This window comes from Erithacus rubecula (assembly GCF_903797595.1).
Source record: "Erithacus rubecula genome assembly, chromosome: 2".
NCBI classification, from domain to species: domain Eukaryota; kingdom Metazoa; phylum Chordata; class Aves; order Passeriformes; family Muscicapidae; genus Erithacus; species Erithacus rubecula.
This window is the reverse complement of record NC_136685.1, coordinates 88,408,601-88,435,819: the sequence shown is the minus strand read 5'-3', so window position 1 is coordinate 88,435,819 and position 27,219 is coordinate 88,408,601. Positions and strand designations below refer to the sequence as shown.

The 27,219-nt window shown below is 38.9% G+C and overlaps 1 long non-coding RNA gene across 1 annotated transcript in view; it reads left to right on the top strand.

Moving 5' to 3' along the window:
- Positions 1–448: 448 nt before the first annotated feature.
- Positions 449–27,219, top strand: part of LOC306798834 — a 49,343-nt gene continuing 22,572 nt past the window's right edge. Inside the window, exon 1 of the long non-coding RNA XR_013773476.1 lies at positions 449–1,201. This is a non-coding gene — a long non-coding RNA (uncharacterized lncRNA). The remainder of the gene's footprint in view (positions 1,202–27,219) is intronic.

Sequence of the window (27,219 nt, the reverse complement as noted above, 5' to 3'; positions counted from 1 at the left end):
TCCCCCCAGATGGCTGAAACACCATTCTCACAAGAATTTTAGCATTCTGACAGATTCCACTGTGCCATTCAATAAAAAGGCTCAAAAGTAAGAAAAAGTGAATTGACAATCATAACCATAAAATTCTTGTCAGGAAAAAAAAAAAATCACCGAGGGCAATGTAATAAAAATCTCTTCTTAGTAAGTAACTGCATTTCCATTAATTGTTTGAGAGGGAGACAAGACTTACATTTCTCTGGAAGCTCCATCCCTCTGAGCATTTCTCCTTCATCTGCTGACTACCCATCTCATGCCTTTTCTGACTTCCCTCCACTTATCCTAGAAACGGATAATAAATTAAATCCCACATGTCCTATAAGAAACCAACTGTTGTTACTAAATTGAGTGGGAATATAAGGTCATGCCATAGGTGACTAAGTAGCCCCCAGATTTCCCTACGAGCCATGATCTAAATATGAGGGTACAGCATCATCTCGACCTTATAATGAGTGAGGGGCTTTATTTCAGAGCACATCCCCGACCCAGAGATAACCTACTATGGACAACACCTGTAGTTTGGTGCCCTCAGCTCCTGGCTGAGTTAAAATTGTGTTTTATTATGTAGAACAGTTCATGCCTAACACATAAGCAGAAAGCCTTTCTTTGCAGTATTTGGGTCTCTTGTGTTTCGCGTGGGAACGAACAGGAGACACATTAAGGCATCCTTTCTTTGGAAATTAGCATCGTTTCATTAGCGATGTGCCTTTGTGGTTAGCCAGACGCGGGACCCGGCGTTTTCCTTCTCCCCGTGCCCGGGCAGCGCAGCCACAGAGGCGGGCGCGGTGATGGAGAGAACGCGCGGGGAGCATCACCCGGCAGAGCCGGGGCGGGCACACGCTCAGACCGCACCCGGGGCGCTGGGCACCGGCCCGGCGGGTCCCCGTTCCCGGCGGGTCCCGTCCCCGTGCCCGCGGGCGGTGCGGGGCAGAGCAGAGCGCGGCCGCCCCGCGCCCCCCCGGGCCCGCAGCTGCGCCCGTCCGTCAGCGCCGCCCCCCCGGGCGGGGCCGCCCCGCGCTGCCCCTTTAAGGCAGCGCAGCCCCGCGCGCATTCCAGCGGCCGCGTCACCGTTCCGGGAAGCGGGTGGCGTCACCCCGCCATCCCTCCCGCCCTCCTTCCCTCCCGCCGTCCGTCCCGCGGAACAAAGGCGGGATAAAAATAGAAGGTGAGCGAGCGCAGGGAGCGCCGTGCCCGCCGGGCGGGGCCGCGCCCGCCGTGACGTCACGGCGCGGGCGCGCGCCTGCGCGGCCCCGCGCGGCTATTCATAGGCGGTGCCGCCGCCGGTGGGAGGCGGGTGCGGTGACGTCACGCGGGGCAGCGTGTGTGCGGCGTCACGTCACTGTGCGTCACGCCACATGAGGCGCGGGGCTCGCGCTGCGCGTCCCCCTCAGGATGGCGGGGGTGCGGAGCCGCCCGCGGGTACCGCCGGACCCCCGGCAGCTCCCGGGACCGGCGGCTCTTGGAGCAGCGACAGCGCTCTCTGTGCCGTGCCGCGGGTTCGCCTTTGTCACCAGCGAGGGAGCCGCTGCCAGACCTCCCTCTGCAGGGTGCTGAGTGAAAGGATGGCTCTGTATGGCGCTGCGAGTGAGGGCGCACAGCAGAGCGTGCTGCTCTTGCTGCCTGCTGTGCTCTCCCAGTAAAGAAAAGCAATGCATTACCCCAGGGGATGGTTTCTAAGCCCGCTGGAACACGACATTCCCCACAATTAATTATTACATAAGTATCATGTCAAGGATGCCATTGATATTACGGTCGTTCTCTCAACTGCAGCAATGACAGCACTAGCTTGTATCTAGAATGTTAAAAGAATGCTGGTTAATTTCTGTTCCCAGCCCGCCTCTCAAGAGCAGCCCGAGGATGTTCGCTGTTTTGTGGCGATGGACTCTGGAAGGCTGAAGCCTGGGATTGTTTACAGTCCCCTGCTGGAGCTGGCCTTGGCCTTTTTCTAGGAATCAGATAATGTGAAAGGATATTGGGCCGCATGTGTAAGCTTCTAATAGTAATGTTTGTTAGACGAGGCTTACACGCTCTTTACTGTAACTCTTTGTATTTTGCTACTGCGTATTAAAAAGCTGCTGGCCCTCTTTGATCCCTTCTGAATGCAGGTTGGGGAGGGTTGTGGTTTGTGGTTGGTTGGTTTGGTTGGGGTTTTTTTTGTGAAATTGTTCATAAAAGTCAGTGACTGTCTGTCTGTATCCCAAAGCTGTTGCTTTCTCTCGACAGACCAGACAGCAAGGAGGTCTCTAATCTGAGATGGCATCTTCCCAGACTGTTCATGTTCAAAGAGGATGTGGTGGACCATGTGAAACAAGGAACTTCTATCATCGAGTAACTTCTGATACACTAGTCACTGTGAACAAGTGAAAGATCTATAAAAATATCCACTAAGAGTTGCACAATAAGCACCAAATAAAGCACCAAATAAAGGTCCTTGTAGAGGAGCTGTACAGTAGGATGAAATTTCCAGAGGGCAAAACTGAGTGTGCCAAATTCTGTCCCCATAAGATTGATGTGTCTGCATCAGCATGGTCTCACCCTTAAGTTTGGGGGTTTCTATTTGAAAGATGTGTTGAACTAAATATAGACCAAACTAATCTGAACTAAATCTAAACCAGGGATATTTTCATTCCACAACTTAACCAAATACTTAATTTGGTATTATTCCCAAGTGGTTTTGAGTAGGCTTAGCCAAAGTGTCGACTTGAAGGAAGTAGAGGTTCAGCCCTTTCTGTGTGCCTTTAAGAAGAAATTCTGGAAAACTATATCAGTAAATTTGTGCTGTTCTTAAAACCGTACTCTCCATCAAAAACCTGGATTACTCATTAGCTCTTTTAGTTTTCCACTAAGGTGTTCCTGGTTACATGCTGCTAGGGACACACCTGTCAAACAGAGCTGTGTTTGGACCCATAAATGTGTAGTTGCACAGATAACTGCTCAAAGTGCAGCAAGGCAGCCCTGGGATATGTTGTCTGGAGATTACACTGCATCTCCTCTGAAGGGGGAATTTGCAATGCTGACCTCACCATTTAGTCACCTGGATGACTGTGTGCTGACAATAAAACAGGCTTCTGAGTGAGCCACCAGAATATCATTGCAAAGCTTACTGTAACCTGAAGAGAAAATCTGTACTGATTGTACATCTCTGCAGGGTGTACCAGCCTATGCTAGAACCTCCCTGCAAAATAGTTAAATAATCTTCTTAACCTAGAAAGAAAAGTCCTGTGGTTTGAAGCAAAGCTTTCCTGGAATTTTCCATGTGCCCTTCATGGCTTTGAGGTGGAGCCCCCTATCAGAAGCAACCTTCCAGGAAGGCTGTGAGTGCTGAGCAATATCAGTCTGTGTGTGAGTCTTGCATAATAAATGCCCTCCACTGCAGAGCTATGGATTCTATTCATTCCCATCCCAGAATATGAGGTATTTGCTCAGTGTACTGAGTGTCCTTATGGAAGTTATTGGGAGCAGCTACCAGGCATGGAATGGCTCCCACAGGCTGAAAGACAGAAATGGCCTGTCAGTAGCTGGAAAATATTTTCACAAAGCAATCCAAGTGGACTAATAGAGTACCTCCAAAACATAAGCTCAGAGCTTAACTTTTTCAACCCAGGTGGACACTTAACAATAGTGGTTTCAGCAGAAACATAAATTTGGCACCTAATTTTGTCCTCCTATCAGTTTTCACACAGGTAATAATTAACAGCTGTTCTTTGAGTTCCATGATGGCCCCTCTTCACTTCTAAGTGTCAGTAACCCTTTTATCTGAAACCATCTAGCTTTGTAGCATAATCAAGGCATTCTAATTCTTACAAGACTTATGAAGGTCCACATACATTTAACAGATCTATTGATGCTATTTTTAAAAAGACGCTGTGTATTTTCTGTTGCTTTCTGTCTGGAAACCATTTTTCAGGGCAGACTGAAAGAAGTTTCTGGTGGAAGCTGGACTCCCTGACTCAACAGGGCTCTTTGTTTTCAAGGAATAGAAATAGAGAGGATCTCTTTTGAGTTTCCTTTAATTATAAGCCCGAGGGCAGAGGGAAAGGAGGAGCGATTTCAGTCTCTCAGTATGATGTTTGTGATTTAGTTCTGCCTGAAGGAGTTGCTGTTTTGTTGCTAAATGATAATTGCACCTTTCCTGTGGCTGTAGAGGAGATTTGGCAGTGTTGCACTCGTGATTTGTGGGAGCTCTCCAAAAAATTAATTGGGAGTTTCTTCTGTGACTTGAACGTGCTACTCTCCTTCGCAGTGCTAAGGATTTCCTTGTGGTATGAGCCAGGGCTGAATATCAAGTCAGTTCTTGCAGTCTGTCTGTTTCATTCTGGAGAGAACACGGTGCATTTGAAATGTATCTGAGATAGCATTTTCTCATTAGTTGGTTACGTTATGCAAGGTGGAGAATGGCAGTTACCCTTAGAGCTATTTATTACACTCGTGCCTCTGGATCTAATGAGGGAAGATGGGAGTCAAGAAGGGACATGACAGCAGTTTTTGTACAAGTGGGGATAGTCTGGATGGTGAAGGTATATGAGAACACTGATGTTTAAAAAATTATTTTTAAAAGTGTGTGCAGTTCTGCTGTTACTTACAAACAGCTCCTGATCAGGCATAGGCACTAAGTCAGTATCCTGTCATTTTCTTCATGGGAATCTCCTGTCTTTCTAGCAGCACCAAAGGAAAGAATTAATGTATTTTTTTAAAATTACTTTATCTCATTCCTTGGATGATAACTTCCTTTCTCTGAGGAAAGTGGAGTTGTCAGTGATCATGATGACTCCTCTTTCAGGTAGAAAAGAGAAGTAAAGATGTGAGCAAGAAATTTAGGATATGTGCACTCTGCCAAGGGTGTTTTGGGTAAGTTGTTCAATGTTTTCTGACAAAGATAGAAGATGTATCACCAGTAGAACATGGTGGGCATAATGCTAAGGCTGTTAAGCATGTAAGTACCTGAGACAGCTGGAAATTGCACATTGAAGATGTTACCTGTTTCTTTTGACCATTGCCTATTTTCTGCAGAACAGCCACTGCAGCACCTTTATGGACTAAAACAAAGTAGGTTTTCACATCTGCTCTAGTCTAATAGTCTCACAAATGTATTTATTCCATTTGTGGCATATATTACATGATTGAAAATTTGGATAACTTAGCAAAATGTGCTTTTTAATTTATTTTTCAAGTCTTGGTAAGAGTTCAAAGCATTCATCTCTAACAAATTTTCTGATGGTTTACTGTGAATTAATCAAAGTTTAATTCATGTAATAAGGCCATAGTAGCTTTTTATGTAATGTGAAACTGTTTCATAAGTCTTCTAATTTCTAATTGGCATTTTGTCACTTGACCTACCCTGTGCTCAAGGTCAGTACAGGATTAGTACCTGTTAATGTTTGTCATGACAGGATGAATTACAGAATTTTTATACTTTTTGTTGTTGCCACTGCAACTTTCAAGTGCAACTTGAAAACTTAAATTAAATATGGCTTTCAAAATTCAGAAGTAGATTAAGCCCTATTTCTCTGTTCTCCCTTCTAATCCTTCCTGTCCTCACCCACCTCCACCCTTAGATCAAAGTTTCCAAGAGTGGAAAGTCAAAATGTTTCACATGAATTGTTCTTTGAAACTTTTGTTGTCTTCTGTTTGTTTTTTGCAAAACTTATTGTTGCTTCCTCTGTATCCACCAGGTCCTTTTTTTTTTTTTTTTTTTTTTTTTTTTTTTTTTTTTTTTGACGTGGATAACTGTATTAAGTTTAGACAAAGAAACATCTGTGGTATACTGTAAATCACAATGAGAAATACGCTTTGCTAAGCAGGCACAGTTGTGTAAAGAAGTTTAAAACAAGCTAAAACCTCACTGTTTTCCCAAAAGGCTCCTGTTTTTGTAACTGTTTAGGCTTGTAAATTCTTTGGAATTTGTCTTTTGCCTTGGAATGTCTAACTAAATGTGAGATGTTGTAAATGGACTCAGTAGATCATGACTATCATTTTGAGATTTCCATAAACAACAGGGCACTGTGCACTGTGGAACATTTCTCCAGTGAACACAATGCTTAGCAGAAATCCTGTATCTGTTACTCATTCAGTTGAAAGCACAGCAGAGGCAAAACCAATGCATGAGCACGTGTCATGGCAATAGATTTAAATGCTAGCAGAAGTTGCCCTATGAGAATTTAATCTTCCACTTTATTGACTTTTATGCATGTTTAGATATTAAAATATTTTTAATGAAATAATTCTGAGATAGTATCTTCTTTCTGCCCTACATTTAGAAGCAATGAAGGTAAGGTAAAGGTGTTTTGCAAGTGGGGCATGACCCTGTTCCTGTGGAGCTCAGTGACATTTCTTGCTAACTGAAGTGATGCTCAGCTGAAGTGTAGGTTTTTGGGTGGCAGAGTTTGCTCCTTTTTGGTTTCCTTTCTTCACACAGATTGATTGTTATGTCTATGTTGTTGTAAAGGCAGGATGTTCCAAGGCTTTCTAATTAGCTTCTGTCTAATTTGGCATACTTTCTGGAACTGAGAGATTCCTCCCTCCTCAATTCCTCCCTCATCCCAGTAATATCACTAAATGACTTTTGAAAAAGTATTCTAGTGTTACCACATTCTAAATATAAGGGAGTTTTTTTGCCTTTTAAATTTGATTTGTATTACAAAAGTGAAATTATTTTTAAGGATTGAGTTGCATACTGCTTAAAAGTTGCTTAAAACTCTACAAAAAAACCTTTCTTTGGTTTAATTTTCATATCATCTATAATTTTATTTGCATTTTAGAAAGGTTCATTGCAATAACTTGTCATGGTAGCTTATGTCCTAAAAGCCCTTTGTAATCTGGAACAAACATGATTTTTTTAAACCTTTATTCTACACTAAACAGGATACTTAAAACTAAGCCTGATTTTGCTGTAAATTCTCTGATTCAGATTGCTTTTAATAGCTGTGGTTACAGTGTAGTAGTCTTCCCACCTCCTGGGTAGTTATGCTGTCTTTACTGCAGTCTTCGTAAGGACTTGAAAATGCAGATGAGGAAAGCCAGGTTTTATTCTTTTGCTTCTTGAGAACTGCTGTAGAGTTTTGTTCTTTCATGATTGCTGTTTTGTTTAAATGCTAAGTTATTTTGCACTGAGAAGAAACAGTTTTCAGCTGTTGAAAATAAGAGTGCATCTGTAATAAGGGTTATTATGATTAATTTTAATGCTTGCTGTCAGTTCTCTGAAAAATATAATTTCAACTCTAAAAAGACACAGGCTTGTTTACTGAATGATCCCTTTGAATATATTCGTGTGTTGCTGAGATCAGTGATAACAGGGTGAGGTAAGAATTGATTATTCACGGGTAGATTTTGAAGTTCATTGAGAGTTTTAGCACTGGTGGATGATATTCTGCACCAAAAAATGTAGAAATTATCACTTATTTCAGAATGCTTTCTGGTGAGGCTGAATTTGCTGAAAAGGTCTGTTTTCACTCGACTTGGAATATGAGGATTATCTGTTGACATGTATTTAAACCTAACTGGTGTGAATACAAACCAGATGTTTCTTGGGAACATTTTTATAGTACATTTGAACCCTAAAACAAGGTGACACATTTTTTTAATCAGTATTCCTGATTGGGAGCTGAGAAAATGTGTGTTTTAAGTGTTACTTTGCTATTTCTAAGTGGACAAGAATCTGCAATCTTGTACAACATTAAGTGCTGCAGTGAAAATCTAGACACAGAATAGAATGACCCTCTGTATAAAGAAAATAAATCATGTTTGATTTAGATCTTTAACATGAATAAGGACTCTTTTAAAATTATTTTCGGCAATCATTTTAAAGGTTTGGTTAAATCTTGATTTCTGTATCCATTCTCACTGAGCCCACAAGAAGCTGTTAGCAAGTAGCTGGTGATGTGTAACAATGACTCTAGGACTGAAAAACACGTTGATTCAGGAGTACCTTCATGTTATAAAACTTTCAGTGTTCCATTAATTTCTTCGTGCAAACCCCCCAAGAGGAGATAACCAGTGTCCCGGTCTTAGTCTCTTCTCCCCTTGTGAATGTGCTGCACAGGGCCAGGGCATTGGAATGTGGTGATACCATAGGTGTAGATTTGTATAATTTCTAATAACAGCAGCAAGGAATGTTATTTGGAGTTGTTTTTATTTTTTTATTTCACAGGCACACACACACAGAAAATCAATGTTTCTCAAAGATGAGCTTGGCAGTTTCTGGTTAGTTGCATTCTCTAGCATTTTGTAGCTAATACTTTATTATTCTTATTAAAAATAAAGCCTACAATTTGGACAGTTCATTCCTGTAAACTGTCCTTTTAATCTGTTGTAACATTAACTCTTGAATCATTCAGTCACAGGAGTTTTGGTGTTTAAAGGACTGGGAAGATTATTTGTGTGGTCTTTGCCTGGTTTCACTAAATACTTAGATTCATCAAAGAGCATTTCTCTCAGACTTGAAGTAAATTAAAGGAGCGAAGTCACACAGAGGAAGAAATGCTTTCTCCCCCTTCTTCAGGTCTCCTTTTGTTTCCATTGGATGAAACAATATACAGAGAACATGTTGAAAGCCATCTGTACTCCTTTTGAATATGTTCAGGTAGCTTTTCTCAAAAGCTTTGTGGTTTATGAAGAACCCTTATTACATATGACACTGGAAATCAAATCAGTCCTTTTCTGAAGTACACTGTGGATCCTGTTCTGTCTCATTGTGCTCATGGAGAGATCCCAAAGTTATAAATAAATTCATGGTAGCCATATGTCATGACAGTGTGTCTAGTTTGGGTCTTTGAGGCACAGTTGGAATATACAGACAGTATAAAACTCATACTGTATAGTATAAAAGTGAACATTTTTGAAACTGGCAAGTTCTGGTTGTTTGCCTCCACCATTTTCTATTCCATTTAGCTAAATTTGCTAAGAATGAACTGGTCATAAAAATGTAATTGCAGCTTGATCCTGTACACTGAACTAGAGATATAGTAGTTCAAAATGCAATTGGCATTTGGGTGCTTGTATAGCTTTGTCAGTGCAGTTCAGCTTCACAGAGAGTGTGTTCATTTAGCAAAAGGTTCAGGCTGCTTCTTGTTTAGGTTTGTTCATACATTTTCCCCTCTATTTGGTGGTGTTAACCCTTTGCAGAAAGGCAAGAGTGTGTTAAACAGCATCAGTTTGTTGGGTGAATAGAACATAGGTAATGGCAGATGCACTAACAGGTCTCTAACAGTGACAAGGATTTCTAGCACTGTTTGCAAAGCCTGGCTTTATAAACTCTGACCAACATAAAGCTGAAACAGCTGCCAGATTTACTGTCAATTAACTCTTTTTGTGAGTGCTCACAAGTCTGGGCATCTGGCTATTTGCAGATGATGTGTCAGTTTGGAAACTTTAGTCGTACTCATTTAGCATGCACCCAAGGGTTTGATATCAATTGTTTTGGGGTTGGGTTGTTTTTGCATGGTGGCTTGTTTGATCCAAGTGCTATTGAATGCAGCACAAATCTCTCCATTGACTTGAATTAGTTATGTCACTGTATGACATAATAAGCCTGCGTTGATTAATTCCCTGCAGTTCCTACTATGAGCCCACACATAATAATGGAGAACCATTAGTGGTCATTGTCACTTAGTCAGTTTCCAGTAATACCTCATTTTTATTTTCAGGCTGAACCCCTAATCCTACACAGTGTTATAAATAAACCATGTAAACAAGACCTCCTTGTTGCATTCTTAGAATAGTAGATGCAACATTTGCTAAATGTAGAACTTTCCCAAAGTCATGGTCACAGGTTCATGTGACCTGTTACAAAAGTTGCTGATTTCATTGTTTGGTTTTTGAACATGACTTTCGACTTGTAGCCTGCTGAAGGTTGCTTCAGCCTGTAAGCAGGAGGGCACAAAGGGCGGGGTATTGCAGAAAGGTTTGTTGCTGTGACTCAGTTTTTGCAGAAAGTAATGCTCATTTCGCTTCTCCTGCTTCCTCCAGCTTATCAGGAAGTGCCCTACAGCACTGCAGTAAGAGAGCACTGCCTGTTCAAGAACACCTTCAAAACATGCTAGAAATAGTGAACTGCAGAAAAGCAAGGCAGTAGCATGTAGTGTTCCTTTCTTAGTTGTGAAATTTGGGGGGAATACCTATGCTGCCATGTAACTTCTTATTTTAGATGTCTATCACTTCTTGTATATGAATGTCATGTAACATTGGACAGTTGAAAACATCTAACAAATATTTGCTGGACAGTATTGTCTTACAGAGGAGATGAAGTGTCAGCTTGTCATATGTTTTTAGGCTACCTTACTAATACATTACCTAAATTACCTTAAAATTTATGAATAATTTATAAATAAGAATAAGAATTAGTGGGGAAGTCCCTCTTTTTTGTAGTTCTGCAAATTTGGTTACCCATTTGTATCATTGCAAAGCACTGTCACTATGAGGGTTGGTACAGGTTTAGTAATGTTTTTACCTCCTAAATAGATTGTGATTCTCAGGATAGATGAAGTATGTTTTGAAATTCCTATAAAGAAGAATTATGAACATGATCAAAGTACCATTTTTTCCTTTTTAGAGTTTCTCGCTCTGTGAGGTGTTTGCTGCCTTTTCTTACATTTCACCATGAGCATCCCTCAGTAATTTCACATGACGGAATAGAAAACAGGCCAGAATAGTTTACAGATAAAAATCAGTAAAAGGAACCATTATATCTCTTGAGGAGGATGGGCTACTTTTTCTGTAGCAGAAATACTTTCTATCTCTGTGATTAATGTTAGTGTTGTCTTTAAGTCTAGGAAAAGAAATGTATTAAAGTAGATTGTAGAGTGCATTTTTGTTCTGCACAGTAATGTTGCTTTAATTCTTTGTAAGAGGCAATTAGATAAAGTATGTCTTAAAATATTGTATTGATGTCTCTACTCCCAGATTAAGTTTTTAGAAGGAAAATTTTCTGATGGAACTTCTTTTACCTTAAGTATCTGTGGTTTTCTTGCTTAAAGTCTCATTTCCTATCTGAGGAAAAAAAGAAATAGGTAATAACCATAACAGAGGGGGAAATGCTTTGTTTTGTTCATTTGATTGGGTTTTTGTTTGGTTTTATTAACATGTAAGCATGATCTGGTACTGATTCTATGTTTAGGAGTGTGTTTTTGTTCTGCTTTGTCCCCTGATATCTGCACATGAGACAAGAGAGCAAAAAGGTTTTGTCTTCTTCCTGTGCACTGTTCCTTTGTCTCCTTTTTTCATAGGTGCTCTGGCATCTCTGCATTCCTGGCCCCTGTACATGGCCTGAGCTCAGGAGTCATTTGAGCAGTCAGAATGCTTTTATGTGCAGACAGTCCTCTCCTAGAATAATTCATAAGGACTGCATCAGGAGCAAAACCAGGGAGTTTGGAGACCTGCCCTGAGTTGTGCTGATGGTTGTATGTGACCCTGACCCTCACCCTTACATTGTTCTACCACTGCTGGTGTAGAAGAGCAGCAGATCTGAGTTATGTGGGCAGTCTGTAGGCACTGAGAGAAATCACACAGGAAGGAAACCCCTGTGACTCCAGAGTGTGTTGCTGTTGTTTTAGGGTTTTTTTCTGCTGTGTAACTCGTCCTCCTGTTAGCCCAAAGAGTTACCACAAAACAAAGTGGTGGTGAGATAATGTGTAGATATGAGAAATCCACTCATTTTTGTATGGCAGAATGAACTCAGGTGCACGTTTTCTGGTTCATTTTATTACAGTCGATTTTGCTGCTGTCATATTATTAGTGGATTCCTAGAATTATTAGTAGATTGTATATTCTGGAGAGGTTGAAGTAATTGTGAATATCTGTGAAACACTAATAGCATATGAGTGTTGCAAGCAGGTAGCCACACTAGGAATTGGTGGTGTGAACAGCTGATGAGTTGATGATCTTTGCCTGTCCTTTAATTTTCCAGTGTCATATCAAGCTATGTCATTGGTTTGTTTTGTTGTGGTATTTTTTTTTTTTCTTAATGTATAGGACTTAAATTAGTGTTAATATTTAACTTGCAACTTGAGCTAAGATTACAACAAAACTAAATCCAATACTGAATTTCAAAAGAGCTTGCAGGAGAGCATCTCTTAGACTACATATTAATGGTCGATTGGAAATTCTGGTCTCATCCATGAGTGGACCTTTTGAAGAATGAAAGTATTAATTCCAGTAAGCATAAAGGCAAGACCTAGGGAAGTGAGGGCACTGATCATCCAAGCATGTTGAAGACTTAAGAGGAAGTGTAGTTGTACATTTGTTTTGTTAATCTTGTGCAAGGATCCAAATTCTATTTTTATTGTAAAGTGTTGTTGTTGTAAAGCTTTCAATGCCGCTGAGCTTCCGACTGCCCAAAATAGACCATTTTGCCAGTCATCCCTGAGCTCTGTGCTGCCCCACCTAGATCTCTGCAAGTATCCCAGGAAATTATTCCAAAGCTAGAACAGGCATGTCTAGATTATATTGCAGCCAGTGTTATGACTGCATTTATAATTACTGTGAGTTAACATAATTCTTTCCTTTATGAGGACAGCTCTTGGAGAAACTTCTGTTTCTCTTTGATTTTATTGTTTCTGTTGGTGTAAGATAAAAGCCACTCAGGCTAAAGGAATATAAAAGCTTTTTTTAATGGAAAAAAATGGTATGCCAGTATGAACACATCTTACATGAAACCAGAAAGTCAGTCAGTTGCAATCTCTGCTTTTAAAATTCTAAATGATTATGTATTCAAGGGGTTGTAAAGTAACTTTAAAAAGGACCTTATGATGCACACATCTTGTGTACTTCTGGATATTCTAATTGCAGAATTACTTTTGCACGTACCCAGATTTAGTCATGTGTGGATAAACCATAGATAGCTCTGGAGATGTTTTTTGGTAAGGAAGTGACATAGCAAGCAGTATAGGATGTGAATCAGAAATGGGCCATATTGAATTAATCTTTAGTGTTTGACTTCAATTCATAAGGGATTTAGTTACACTCTTAAATTCACTCATTCTCAACAGGTAAGAACTTGAACATCACTATTTATAGTAGAAAAAAGAGGCTTGTTAGAATACTAAGTGACCTGTAGTTTTCTAGTCTAGGTATCATTTAATCTAAATGTATCTATCAATGGCTCAAAAAAGTCAAATGCAAACAGCAGTTTGGTTCATGAGAATGCTCTTCTGGGATCTATTATTTTCCCATGTGAAAGTGGTCTCTCTCTTCCCTTCATTGCTGAGCATCTGTATCTGTGGCCACCCTCCAGAATCTTATTTTACCTCTTGGCTCCATGCACTGGGAGGTCCTGTTGGCATAAGTGAGTATAACTGTGCCCTGGGAAATTTTCTGGATTTTTGTTGTTCCCTGTGCTGGATGTACAGTGCTACTTCTTTTATTGCTCTGAATGCTGAAGAGACATTTTCTTCAAATACTAATCCTGCCCAGATAAATCCTCCTAGAGTTCTGCACTTCTCCTTTTAGTTACTGTTCAAATGGCCATCTCTTTTACCTGACAATGTTAATTTTTCACATGAAATCAGGCAGTTCTGTTCCACTGATGATATCAGTTCAGGATTTAAATATTTTTCTTAACACAATGTGTTATACATTATTCATGTATAAGTATAAAGTATAGTTACTGAGTCAAGTACATCTCAAAATATATACAGAACTGTTCAGGGTAACCATTCAGTAATGCACTTTGTGTGCCTATGCTAATCTAAAACCTTATCTCTTCTTCCAGGTTTTTCACAAATTAATGTCAAAATTGCTGTATTTTGCTTGAGAAGTTATTTGGATTTTTTAAAAGCCACTCTATTACCAAGCTGGTGCTCCAGATGAGCACCAATCATACAGTTTGGTAATAAGTAATTTATTTTATGCCTATGTATGAATGCATATAAAAATATCATTTATGTCTGTAACTTACTGCTATTCCAATGGATTTGATATTTCCTATTGGTTGTAAATTAGATTTATTTATTATTTTAATATTTTCTATATGACTGTCTAATCAAAATTTCTATCATAAAGAAAAAGAATACAGGGAAGTTATTAAAAACTACCTGGCACAGATAATGGATTTATTTCCTTGCAGTGGGTGTTGCCCCATATTGTCAAGTGCATAGGAAACATTTTTTGTAAATGATTGATTTATAGAATGGCAAAGCATATTACAAAAAACCCAGACATTTACAGTAAATATTTAGGTTTTGGTCTTGTGTTTCTAGTAAGGCTGTTTGGAAAGAAAACAAGTTTTGGGATTTTGTGTGACTCACTGTGGTAGGTAATTCTTAATCTCTGAAGTATATGCATTCTACAGTCCTTGGAAAGTACACTGTTGATTGTATAGGAATTGCTTAATGCATTCACAAACACTTGATTACTAAATAATGCTCTACCTGAGTGAATATTGCTTACAGAGAAATTCCATGCTAGGAATGGTATACCACAGACTGAAATGTAAATGAGAGTGTGTTTTGTTTTTCTCAAATCTGTGATCTGGAATGACAGCATAGAATGGAGTTATGCTGTGCCAGAAGATCTTGGTAAAATCCAAAACCCCCACAAAATACATTTTTTTTTTCATGTTTTGTTATGTACTCTGTATGTGAGCAATGCTCATCCATGCTTGCAAATCTTTTAAGAAGATGTCACTGTAATTGCTGATGTGGATGTCTGGAAAATGTGTGCTAACTAATGTCACATGCAGACTATGTATTTCTGATGTTAAATAGTACAGTTAATGAAATGGCATAATTTTGTGGAAAGATTAGAATAAATAAAATTATTCAGATGCAGAGTTGTGAATTATTTTGTTGACTTTTGGCATTAAACTTGAAGTGAATTTTGTTTCACAAAGCAGCAAGTCTGCTTTTGGAATGAGATATATGTAAACTTGTTCACAGTATTCCCTCTCAATGCCACTCCTCCTTATACCATGTGTTTTAAACTAAACAGTCCAGATTCCAAATCAATGCTGATGTCTACAGTGCAAACATCTGCTTTATCATCCTTTAGTGCTGGTGAATTATTTCCTTTGTTCAGCTCTGGTTTGCCTGTGGAAAAATGTTCTGTCTGTGATGGGCAGGTCCAGTTATCCTCAGTTACTCTGTCTGCAGCACAGTGTTTCACCATATAAGATGCAGTGTGGGTATTTTAAATCAGGCCTTGCTCTGTTAATGGCATATAAAGTTGCTACTTGGCAGAACTGGGTTTTTTTGTGTTCTTACATGAATGTATTAAATAGGTTTTTAGTGTTTTATACCCTGCTTTACCTAATTGAATAACACATTAAATATTTTTGCCTTCTCTGGGCTATTCCTTCTCCTCGAATCCTGTATGTCTGAAAGTTGGCTGTAGAAACCTCTGCCAAACTTCCCCTAGAGTGACTTTCTTCATGGAAATCACATCTCATATTTAGTTGCTTACTTCATCAGGCTTATTTGCTTAAAAGCTCTGCTCTGTCAGTGCTTAACAATTTAATCCTTTACAACACTTAAGTATTGCATCACCCATATAAGATTTAAAAAGCCAGTGGCCAGGCTGGAAAAGTCTAGGAACTCAGTTTCTGTATTGATCTGATGACAACTGTGAGTTAATGGAAGTTCTCTGAGACAAGTTAATCTTCCCTCCTTGTTTCATTTCTGGTTTGAGCCTTTGAGAGTTTGAAATTTTCTGAAAAGAACTGGAAACAGGTTGTTTTCTGGTAAACATGAAGAAGGCAGGACCAAAGTCTGTAAATAAGAGTTCTAAACAGAATCAAATATAAGAATTTTTTATTGGACTACTTTTTGAGGTATTATGTTACAATTGTTAGATTAAATTCACTCTATCAAATGAGAAATAAATTACAATCTCTTTCATGTGATAATCTGTCATCCAAATATAAGCATATATCAGGTCTTTATCTGAGCTCAAATCCAGTGGGATTTTAGTCACATTTTTTGTTTTCTGCCCTAATTATATTGAGAAAGGTATCATTACACAGACTTCCCAAAAGATTTCCTTTTTGCAATGAACTTGCTGCCAGGCTTCTGACAAAATTCAGTAAATGTATTCAGCTATATTTATTAATTCAACAGAATGATATCAGTGGTACTCTCTGAGCAAACTAAGGTCAAACATTCAAGACAGTAGCATTTCTGACTACTGTGTTTTAATATTTTAATGAAGCCACACTGTTTATTCCAAAACTTCAAGGAATATCCTCAGTATAATTTTGTATTTTTCAACTAATTGTCTTTATATATGACAAATCTAGTTTCAGTTAAGTTTATTTAATTTTATTTTATGTATCTTAGCTCCTTGGAGCATTTCAAGGTCATCAAGCAAGGAACACCAACAGAAAGACAGAGACTTGTGATTTGGGGGTAAGAAATAGTGAAAGACAAGAGAAGTAACAGTTGGTGAAATGGATGAAATTTGGATTGGTGAAATTAGGATTCTGGTAGGATTTTTTTTATATCATAAAATGTGATATTTCAAATGTAAAATGTTTTCTTAGAATGAAAAGAATTCTTGTCATCTTGTTGTGAAGCAGATGAGCTGCTTGATTTAATTTTGTTTTCCAGCCAAGCAAGCAAGAGCCTGAGGGAAGTATAGAGATACACAGTTATTTCATTTACAAAAGTGCAGCTATTATGTCTTTATTTCCAAGGCCTCCTTGTGCAGGAAGCTTCTGGGTTTAAAGATCAACATTCACTAAACAACATTCAATAAAAATTTGGATTAGAACAGTCTGTGTTTTAGGAATTGGTGTTAGAAATTCAGTATTTGGGGTTTACATTTTGGGGAAAGTGCAGTGGAAAGCTGTGATGTAGAAGTGTCTTGGAAAGAAGCCATTTGTGGTCAGCCAAGATTATTTTCAAGGTTGTTAACCTCTGTATTCCTGAACTGTGTTTACATAGCTTCCTAAAGGATTTCTGCAGTTTCAGCTGGAATATATTCCCCAACCAGAACACTTGTGTGACACAGCTGCTACCATTTACCCCATGGATGCTCACCTTTCAGTTAGAGCTGAAGTAACCTCTGGCTCACTTCTAAGATAGCTGCACTGGTTAAAATTCTTCATACTCATGTGTTTCAATATTAATTAGGCTTTCAGGCTTATTAACATTGATTACTGCATTTTGTCAAGACATTGGGCTGTCACTCAGGAAGTCTTATCTGTTGGCTTGCAGTTTTGCCTAAGGCATGTTAGTCTGACATGTTGTATTGCTAGAATTTGGAGAATTTGTTGTAATCAACTATTGTTGCTAAAATGTTTAATTCTGTAATGTAGATGCACAGGAAGGCTATGAAATATGCATCATTTTCTATTAGACAAAAAAATAAAAAAATCAGTATTAAAAAATTAATATGTACTATGTGCAACTAAAGATGCATAATCATATCTTGGGTTTTTTTTATTTTCTCTTGGAAGTGCTCATGTATTTTCCTCCTCTCTTAGGACTCTCAAATTTTCCATCAGAACCTGCCTCTTTCAAAAATCTGTGTCAGCTGACTTTGCCAGTATTTGCTGTTTTCACAACCCAGGTGTATGAGACTAGGGACTGATTTTTATCATGCAGAATCTTATGGAGTATATCACATGAATTAGGATTGTATCATTTTGCTTCTCCAAATTATATGCTTGGCTGGAGGGACTTGGGAGAGCAATGATAGATGTTCCCTGCTGAACACAAGAGGAGAAAAATACTTAATTAAGTGCCCAAGTCAATAACACAATAAAAAAGGAGGCACTTCAGTTTCCTAAAGCTCAAATTACCTTATAGGAACAAATTGCAAACTCTGAACTATTGGAGTTTGTGTGGTAACTGTGACACTGATATTTTGCACATAATGAGAGGAACCCACAACTTAGAGCATTGGCCACACCTACTTGTCCTATACTTTACCTGAATCTGCCTATCTTGGACATGTCTTTTTCATTTGGGAAAAGATGTTAATCTTTATTTTGATATTGTGTGTAGGCTGCCAGTCCTTTCACAGCCATATTGATGGTGGACAACTCTTAGATTTGCCAGGGAGTGGCCATGGGTGCTATTTGTAGGAGGTGTGGCATCTGTGGGATAAGAAGGGTTCACCACCTTTCCTGAGGCAATAGTGAGGTGGTTGCATTATGCCCAGATGTGCATGATATTTTTCCATATCCCTGATCAAATCTTTGTGATTTAGCCAGAATAATTTTTAAATTGCATGAGTAAGAACCTTTCTGCAGTATGTATTTTTAAGTTTTCTTCAAATAGAGAGTTATTTTGCCCTTTGATAGGCCTTTTTATTTTAATGGTTGCTGAGGTCAATGAGTCTTCTGCTCAGATTTTAATGCTGCTTTTATATGGCTGCAGAAAATAGCTTAGACACACAGCCCTTATACTTGTAAACCTGAGGAAGTACAGAATCCATGGACTTACAGGCCAGTTGCAGTATGTAAAGAATCTTCACTCAGAAGCACTACAATTTTAATCTTTTCAATATTTGCATATATTGTTAGAGGTGCACAATTTCTGACTTTCTCCCCTCCCAATCTTGTTACGATGTGCTGTTTAGCTGGAAGTAAGAACTGATATCCCCCTCTTGGGCTCTGTTCCAGCAGTGCTTAGGTCCTTGGGAAGAGACACATCTTTCTCCTGCTGTTTGTCTTGCAGCTGCTTCCCAGCTCTTTAAATCACAGCACTGAGATGCCAACAATCCAGATACCAGAGATTCTGCTTCATTTCTCCCAGGCAGAAATGTGATTTGGCACTTACCTTCCTATTCTTTGACTGGAACTTTTTAAGACACGTTAATCTGATGTATTTGGGATTTCAGTAAAAGACTTCATATGCTGTAAATGAAGATGTATCATCTCAGAAACGAGTGTCACATGTTTAATTGCAAATGACTTGAGTTTACTGCATTCTGGTGTAATTTGGTGATGTCCTCACCCAAGAAACAGCACATGATTATTTGTAAGCTTGCCATCTCTGGGAGGAAATTTGATAAGGCTTTCAGGATCTGCATTGTAAGGCCAGTAATTGCTGTGATCCAATAAGGGAGAGCTCAGTGGTGGCATCACTCGAGAGAGTAAGCGTGGTGTGACTGCTGCTGCTTCTCGGATCACGCTGCCTAATGAAAGATTAATGATGAGATGATGCTCTGTAGCAAACATCTAATACTGCCACCAGGTGACAGGCTTGATTTGAGCCAATCAATACAGTTCATTCTCCTAAAGGCAGCTAATGACAGCATGCTTATGAGAAATGAAATGGCCTGCAATCTAAGACAGCCTGCTCCTTCCCACTGTGTCAACTTTAAAGAAACAACATTCCTTTTATACCATTATCTAAACCTTGGGAAGAAAGAGAGTTTAAATTCTGGGGGAAAATGTTAAGAGAACTTTTATTAGGAAATGGAACTCAAGAAGGGAATCCTTTATATTAAAAATTAGTTAGAATTAAAACTCATTGAAACATAAGTTGGAAAGAAAAATGTCTCATATTCTCAGAATTAATAGCATCTGAAGGAGAAAAGAGTTTGATTTGACATTGGTGTTTAAAGATCAGATTTACATTTATGTGTGTGTTCTTAATCCTTAGAGTGACTCACTTGCCTATGAAAGGCAGGGGGTCAAGTCCCCTTATGTCACATTGACCCATCTAAGGAGGAAAGGAAAGAAATTGGAATATCATTCTTCTTCAGGGCCAGATAAATTGCAGATGTAACCTACTGAGTATGTTTTAAAAAATTACACCAGCTATATTAATTCCAGAAGGCAAGCTTAGGACACAGAAGAGTGTCTGTATTCAAGTTAATTCCCTCAAAGATAATCTTATGAGAGGCTGAACAATCTTAGAATTAGAAGGCAGAATGAGGAATCTCAAAAAGTTTTTCAAGATTCAGAAAGATTTTCAAGATTTTTTTCCTGAACTTCTAAGCCTTTTGAAGTAGACTTTGCATTCTTGCTTTTGCCTAAGTAATAATGTGCTGTGAAAGTGTCAGCTGTAAGTTACTCTAGCTACACATGGAGCAAGATACTGTAAAATATGAATAAGGGAGCTTGAATTTTGAGCTCCTGATTATGATACTTCAGCTTTCCAAGATGAAAAATGGGAACTCTCTACCTGTCTTTAAAAAAAAACAAAAAACAAAAATCAAACCCCAACACCCCCAAACTCAAGCTCAAATTCTCTAAAGAAATATTCTGATTTTCATAGCAAAGTAGAATTGCTGTCCTCTAGGTATGAACAGAACCATACTGATCTGGCTTCAGTTACTTCTTAGGACAAAGCAATATTCCAAAAATCATGATAATTTATTCCCTAGATGAAAATAGTATTTGCTTGGTATTTAGGATACTTGCCTGTGTGGTACTTTCATTCTAGATTGGTGACATCATAAGCTTTGTAAATGTTAGCATTATTATCATTAACAATGTTACATTCCTAATACCTGGAACAAATTGAAATTGTCACCAAAAATATCAATTTGTCATCAAAATATCAGAACTGGAAAATACATTAAATGTAAACAGAATTTTCATGCTAACATCATTTCCCAGGAGCACAATGCACTGAAACACTCCCTTGCAGTGACTCAGCAGTGTTTGGTGAGTGAGACACTTCCTAAGACCTGAAGAGAAACTCTAATAGCAATTTCATACTTGCATTTTGCCACCCTTGCACAGTTGTAAGAAATATATATATTGGCATTAGATTACCTTTCTTAATGTTTAGCCTTCTAGTTTTCATCATACAGCAGGGTGAGGACAAATTAATCACCCCTAGCTGCAATCTGAGCATCTGTGCCTCAGTCACTGGAGTGTATCTGTTTCATTTGATTTCTTCCCCTCTCTATTGATTACATTTTCTTTCCAGACTGCACTGTGATCAATTGCTATCGCATTTCTTGGATTAACTTGGATTTCTCAGCTTTTCTATTTCCCTTTCCTTTTTTCTATTCCAGTAAGTGCTTTAAAGTTTTAAATGTTTAAATAGAGCCTCTTTCCCATAAACCCTGGAATTTGCCAGGATCCCTTCTTACAGGAGAAGCATGGTCTGATGGTGAACAACCTGAGAGATGAACATTGCTCTGTTTTTATCCCAGCTGACTTAACTGTTGTGGCTTAGGCAGGTCTCTAAACTACCTGCCAGAGAAATGAAGATTAATTGAGCAGACAAAGTGCTGTTTAATGCTTGATATTGTCTGACTTTAACAAACTGTGTACATTTAGTGCCAGTCTTGAAAACAAAGTCTGTGATCTTAGTGGGTGAAATTGTTGGGTTTGGGGTTTTTTGAGTAGTCTTGCCTGTAGAATGACAATGACTTCCTGACTCCAGCTGTAAAAATTCATAGTTGCACAGACTTCAGGAGAAAAGCTATCATTTCTATTTCTCCTTGATAACTAATGTTTTTTCTAAAATTTCCTGTCAGTCTTAGAGAAAAATAAAAGTTTGTCTGTCTTTGTGAGGATTCATGTTGAAATTAATTTCAAACTTGTTGCTATCCATAGTCCTGGTACAGAAGTTGGAAAAAAACAATATCCAGAAGAAAAATATGCCAAAACTGATGTCTAGAGAAACAAAGTAGTACATAATGCTGTTCATTTAAAATTGTAATTATTCCCAGATAAAGGATATTGTAAAAGAAATATTCAAAGTATTGAATTTTGTCAGCTTGCTAATAGTTAGATCAGACTTTTCTTTTATAAGAGTTGATTTATCTATATCCTTAGTGTTAATCTTGTCTTTATTACTGTGTCAAACTTCTCTATAATTACGCTATTTTTGACTTCCTTTTTCTTGAATATGAGTGGCAAGATCTTGCATTATGTTTCATTCTGATTACCATTTTGTATCCTGACACTGCCTTTCCTGGCAACATCTCACCCAGAATATCCTACTGTTCTTTGTGCCACATCACAGTGATTGCTCACAGTCATCCTCTGATGCACTAAATACGCCCTCTTCTTTCTCCTCATTTGTAATTTCCAGCTTGTCACAGGAATTCTTACTCCTATATGGATGACCATGCACTTTATCTAATTTCTTTCTGTTTCTGTTTTTGCTTCTCCCCCTTGGTGTGGAATACAGTCTTTCTTTGTACTAACAGCTTATCACAAACCTAGTTTCTCTGCCAAGGTCACAAGGGAAAATATTAATTATGTCTTGAGGCAGCTACTTGAGAAATTACCCTTACAGTTTTTCTCTAGCCTGATACTGGAATGGTTTGAATGGTTTTCTCTAACCAATGTGTAGAAATATAAGTATAAGGATATGCATAGATCTTAGATTTTATAAATCATACTGAAGCATAAAAATTGATTGCCCTGCTGTAATCAGAGAAGTCTCTGGAGAGGTTCTAGATGTTCTTCAGGTATTTGCAAAACAGCTCTACTCAGTCCACTGTGCCAGCACAAAGATTTCCAAGCCAAGCATCACATTTAAGAGAAAGCATCTCTGCAATTGTTGCTTGCTTCCAGTCTGTGCCCTGTGTAACCAGGGCTGTGATTTGGAGCTGCCAGGACAGGCATGTGTTTTTAAGCACCTTCCAGTAGCAGAACAAGCCACTGTTAGTACTGCAGTTCAGGTTATGGCATCCATATCCACTCTGAGCTTTATCTAGTCAGGTCTGGAGTAGTGCCAAGGATGAAGATTATGCATCCTCTTTGGGCAGCCTGCTCCAAAGTTTGGCTGGTGAGCCATGTTAATACTGAACTCAGACTTGCCTGAGAATCATTACAGAATTCACAGAATGACAAGATTGGAAGAGACCTTCAGGTTAATTGAGTCCAACCTGTGCCCTAACACCTTAACTAGACCATGGCACCAAGTGCCATATCCATTACAGTCATGTTGGTGTCCTGGGTTACAATGTAAAGATGTGCCCAAAAATGTGTATTCTATCACCATCTCCTGAAACCAGGTGGGGCAGTGATTCTTATCCCTGTGGGAGATATCCTCTGCCAATGGGCCATCTGTTAAAAAACAGATGGGGCAATGTTGTTTATCTTTCCTATGACCCATCCTTCCTCCAGGAAGATATCTTCTGTTAATGGGCCAGTGAGTCCCACTGCATGACTGATAAAATTACATCATCCCATTGGGAGATGTTCCAGCCAGGGGGAGGAGCCAAGCCTTTCCTACCTGGATAGAAACTGAGATTTGGAGCACCAAAGCAGTCCTTACCACTGGTTTCTAGAGGATAAGAGCTACCAGACCTTTCTGCAGGATCATTGCTTCAACAAGACCACTTCATCTGGATTACTACCACCACCCAAACTAGCAAGGGGTCAGGTTGTATTCTGACTCTGTCAGTGTTTTTTCTTTTGTACTCTTGCGTGTATTTTATTTTTCTGTTTTTTGTATTAAATGGTATTTTTGGCTTGGAGTCTCTCTCCGGTTTTGCTTTCAAAACCATTACAGTTGGTGTGTTGTTGCTGAGTCATGATGTACTTAAGCTAGCATGCACATTTGCACATTGTTATTTTAAGTACCTCTGCCCCTGTGTCCTATGTAAAATAGGCAGCCTACCCAGAAATTTGACCGAGTTATTGGCTGTGGACTGACAGCAGAGCCTTTTAGTAACTGAATATTTGAGTCTGAGCACATCTTTAGTTCATATTTTCCAAGGCAACCTCTGGCTTCTATTTGGCATATTATTTGGGAAACATAAATCAAATCATTTGGCAAATTGTTCTTCTGATGTCATTCACAAATGAAGCAGATGTTTAAATGATCCTGTTTACCTTTGCAGTTATAGCATAAAAGATGAAAAAGGAACCCCTTTAAAACTAGGCCCTGAACATTTTGTTCTTGAGCTTCAGCTGAAGCTGAAACTTTTGGAAGACTTTGTCTCTGATGTCAATGGGAATGAGATGGGGCATGTTTATAGAATAAAGGCATTATGTTGGCTGTTAGTGGTGCAATGTGTATGAATAAAAAGGGGTTTATCTCACTAAATGTTCAGAGATTTGCCTGAAATCACTTTCAATATCCTTTCTTGTTCTCTATACAGTAAACTATATAATTAGGGAACATGTTATACAGCAAACTCAGTTTAAAAAATTGATTTTTAAGGCATAAAAGAGGCAGTGACTGAAGTCCTGCCAGGCTCTATCGAATACTCACATGTATTATATTGTAAACATAATATGGTTATACTGTATGTTGTCGTAATAATTGGCAATGGTACTGGAGTCAGTCATTGAGTGCTTTGTTCATGTGGTAATAGATGACAAGGGCTACAACATTTGTTGGCAGCAAAGTTGTTTTCCTATCTCTTTCTCTTCGTAAATTGGTTTCAGAATAGTTTTGTGGGCTTTTTTCAAACTGACTGTCTTAGGATCCAGATGGCTTTATCTCTTTTTAATGAGATTTGGGATATTTTCCTTGCAAGTGGTGTTCACTCAGTGCTGCCACAAAGGCTGCATTCTTCATTTTTCTTAAAGCATGGCACTGTGAGGAGAGAGGGAAAACTCAGCAGTGACCCACAGTACAGAGGAGTGGATTGACATTCAATGGGATCCAGGGCTGAAAGGTAGCCTGAGTCAGGAGAGAACATAAAATATTTATCTGGAGGCCAGGAAATGATTTTAGATTTGTGGATAGCAGCAGCCTAGTTAGTCTGTGTAGGCTTGATTCTGTGATCCTAGCTCATGCAAGGCATGGTACTGGTGTCCAGCAGGCTGACATGGGAGGAGACTTATTCCTTGTGAGGAACTAGAAATTTTAGCCCTATCCATTTGCAAATGTTCTGAAGGGGCAGTCAGAATGGAGAACAGTTGGGAAATGGCCATTTTTCCTGCAGAAACTCACAGAGATGATTTGTTGTTTTTTGGTTTGTTTGTTTGTTGGGGTTTTTTTTTCCTGTTAATTGATGGAGTTTCATGGGACACAAACTTCTTCATATTATTTCTTTTAAGATACAGACCACATGTAAGACAGGGCTCTGCAGGATCCTGAAAGACAATTTGTGGTGCTTCTGGCATTCACAGTAGGCATTCATTTTCTTGTAAGGGAGTGAATTTCATCTAACACAGGTTTAACAGCTGAGAAATGTTGTCTCTATCAGCATTTCACCTTCCAGATTCTCAACTTCAGATCCTTGTTAAATCTGCACTAACACAACCTGTGCATCACCATGCTTTTACGTCTATGTGTATCTTTCACTTTTTCCAGTTTGAGTCAGCTCTTCCTGACTTTAGTTACACATGATGTAGTCATGTGCTTCTGCCCTTTTCAGGCTCCCATATCTTCTCTTGTACTGTTTATGTCCCTGTCCTGCTGTCTCTGTGTTAATCATTTTCTGTCCCATTTTACATTGTGTACCACTCTCAGTCTCAAAGCCCATTTGTGTCTTGTCTCTATTCTCAGTGTCTTTGGACTTCCAGCTGCAGAATATTCCACCTGCATCTATCTCTACTTCTGCCAGCAGGACAAGAGCTGCAAAACAATCAGTTCTATGAGGATGTCTTGTTCACAAAGCAGACATAACTTGATTATGTCCTGCACTGATGTGTGGGATTCGCCTTTCTCTGTTGTCTACACAGGCATTCTGGATCTGCCAAAAAATCTGAACATAAGGCAGGAATTGTCTAAAGATCTCAATCCATAGCAATATCTCAACAATTTCCACTTATAAAGCACACAAATTAACATTGTAATGTTTTTTCAACAGTGTAAAGATTTTATTTCCTGGTATCTGATGAAATTGCAGCTTTTTTTTTTTGACCAATATGTAGCAACAGGTGCATATGTAAATTCTATTGCACAGTGGATTCTCATTTCAGGTATAATCATTGCAAACTGCAGTTGTTCCAGCTGCTTTTCTCATCAATATTCTGATTGTTTGTTGTGTGACTAATCTGTATTTGAAAACAACATTTGCTTATAAAGAATTATTGATTAGGACATGTTAACATGTTGTCTCCTGACACCAGTACCCTGCAGAGTAAGACATGCATTGGCTGCATGGGATCAGAACAGAATCAGAACAGGAGATTTCACAGCACACAAGGGAGCTGAAAATTGTTTTTCAAAGCCACTATGATTTTTTTCTTGGTGTACTTTACACCCTGTGAGGGGAAATCTTCATGCAACAGTGCTCAGTACTGCAATTTGATCTGATTTAGTTTGTACTTTAACCAATGAAAAAGATATCTGCACTTTTTCTAAAATGTTATTTTATTCTCCAGTCTGCTACTTTAACAGTCAAGCTTTACAAACCATGAAAAATCTTACAGGTAGGGCTGTATTTAGCCACACCTCTTACTCTAGGGGGAAATGACAGAATCTGATAAAGGTTTCCTGTACTGTAGTAACCAGAAGTTGGGCCTGTTTATATCCTCAACACTGGAAAATTCAGAAAAGGGTAGTTTTGCCCTTCCTGAGATTCTAAGGTGTTACACTTGAAAGCACACAACAACCTAGCCATAGGAATATTGCCTCTCCAGGTGTTTTCCAGCTTTACCAAACCTTGTAGCAAAGAAGGAAAGGAGTGCACAGACATAGCTTTTCCTTGATGAGTCATCCTATTTATTACAATTCTGCCTTTGATAAAATTATTTGCAAAGAGGCTTAAAGCTCTTGTTTTCTTCAAAGTGGCAGTGTTTAGAAAACTGAAAGATCATGTATTGTCTTGTACATGTACATCTTACGTGAGAGATCATCTGAGCTGCTGCTTCTTGCACATTCATGAATTCACACCTGTCTTGTTCTGGAGGCTGCCCAAAGGACAGGTGCAGAGTTTGTGAGCATGAATTGGGTGCTTTGGAGTCACACTAAACTCTTTGTCCTTCATAGTACCCTACCCTTTCAATGAATGCTGTGGAAAATGTTGGCTGTTGCCCTTTAAACAGCACAGTGTTTGCATTTCCCTTGATCATGGTCCCAGAGCAAAGTTCAGTAGGTTGAGGAAGTGTTGTTTAAGGGCAATTGATCTAAAAATATATCCAGAGGAAGACTACTGTATGTGAAGAAATCATGGAGAGGTTTTATATAGGCTTGTTGATATCTGTAAATACATGAAACAAGGAAGCAGCAGCTTCTGACATGGTTATTTCTGGAAAAGCGGAAGGTCTGGCTGTTATTATTGTACCATGCACGAGCAGTTGCTCCTGAAGGAACTGTGTGTGGAATTAAGAACACCCAAATTAGAACCATTTCCATAGGGTTATGAGCACCCTGCTTCAGATCTGGCTGCTGCAAATCCATGGCAAATCACATATTAATGTCAATGGGATTA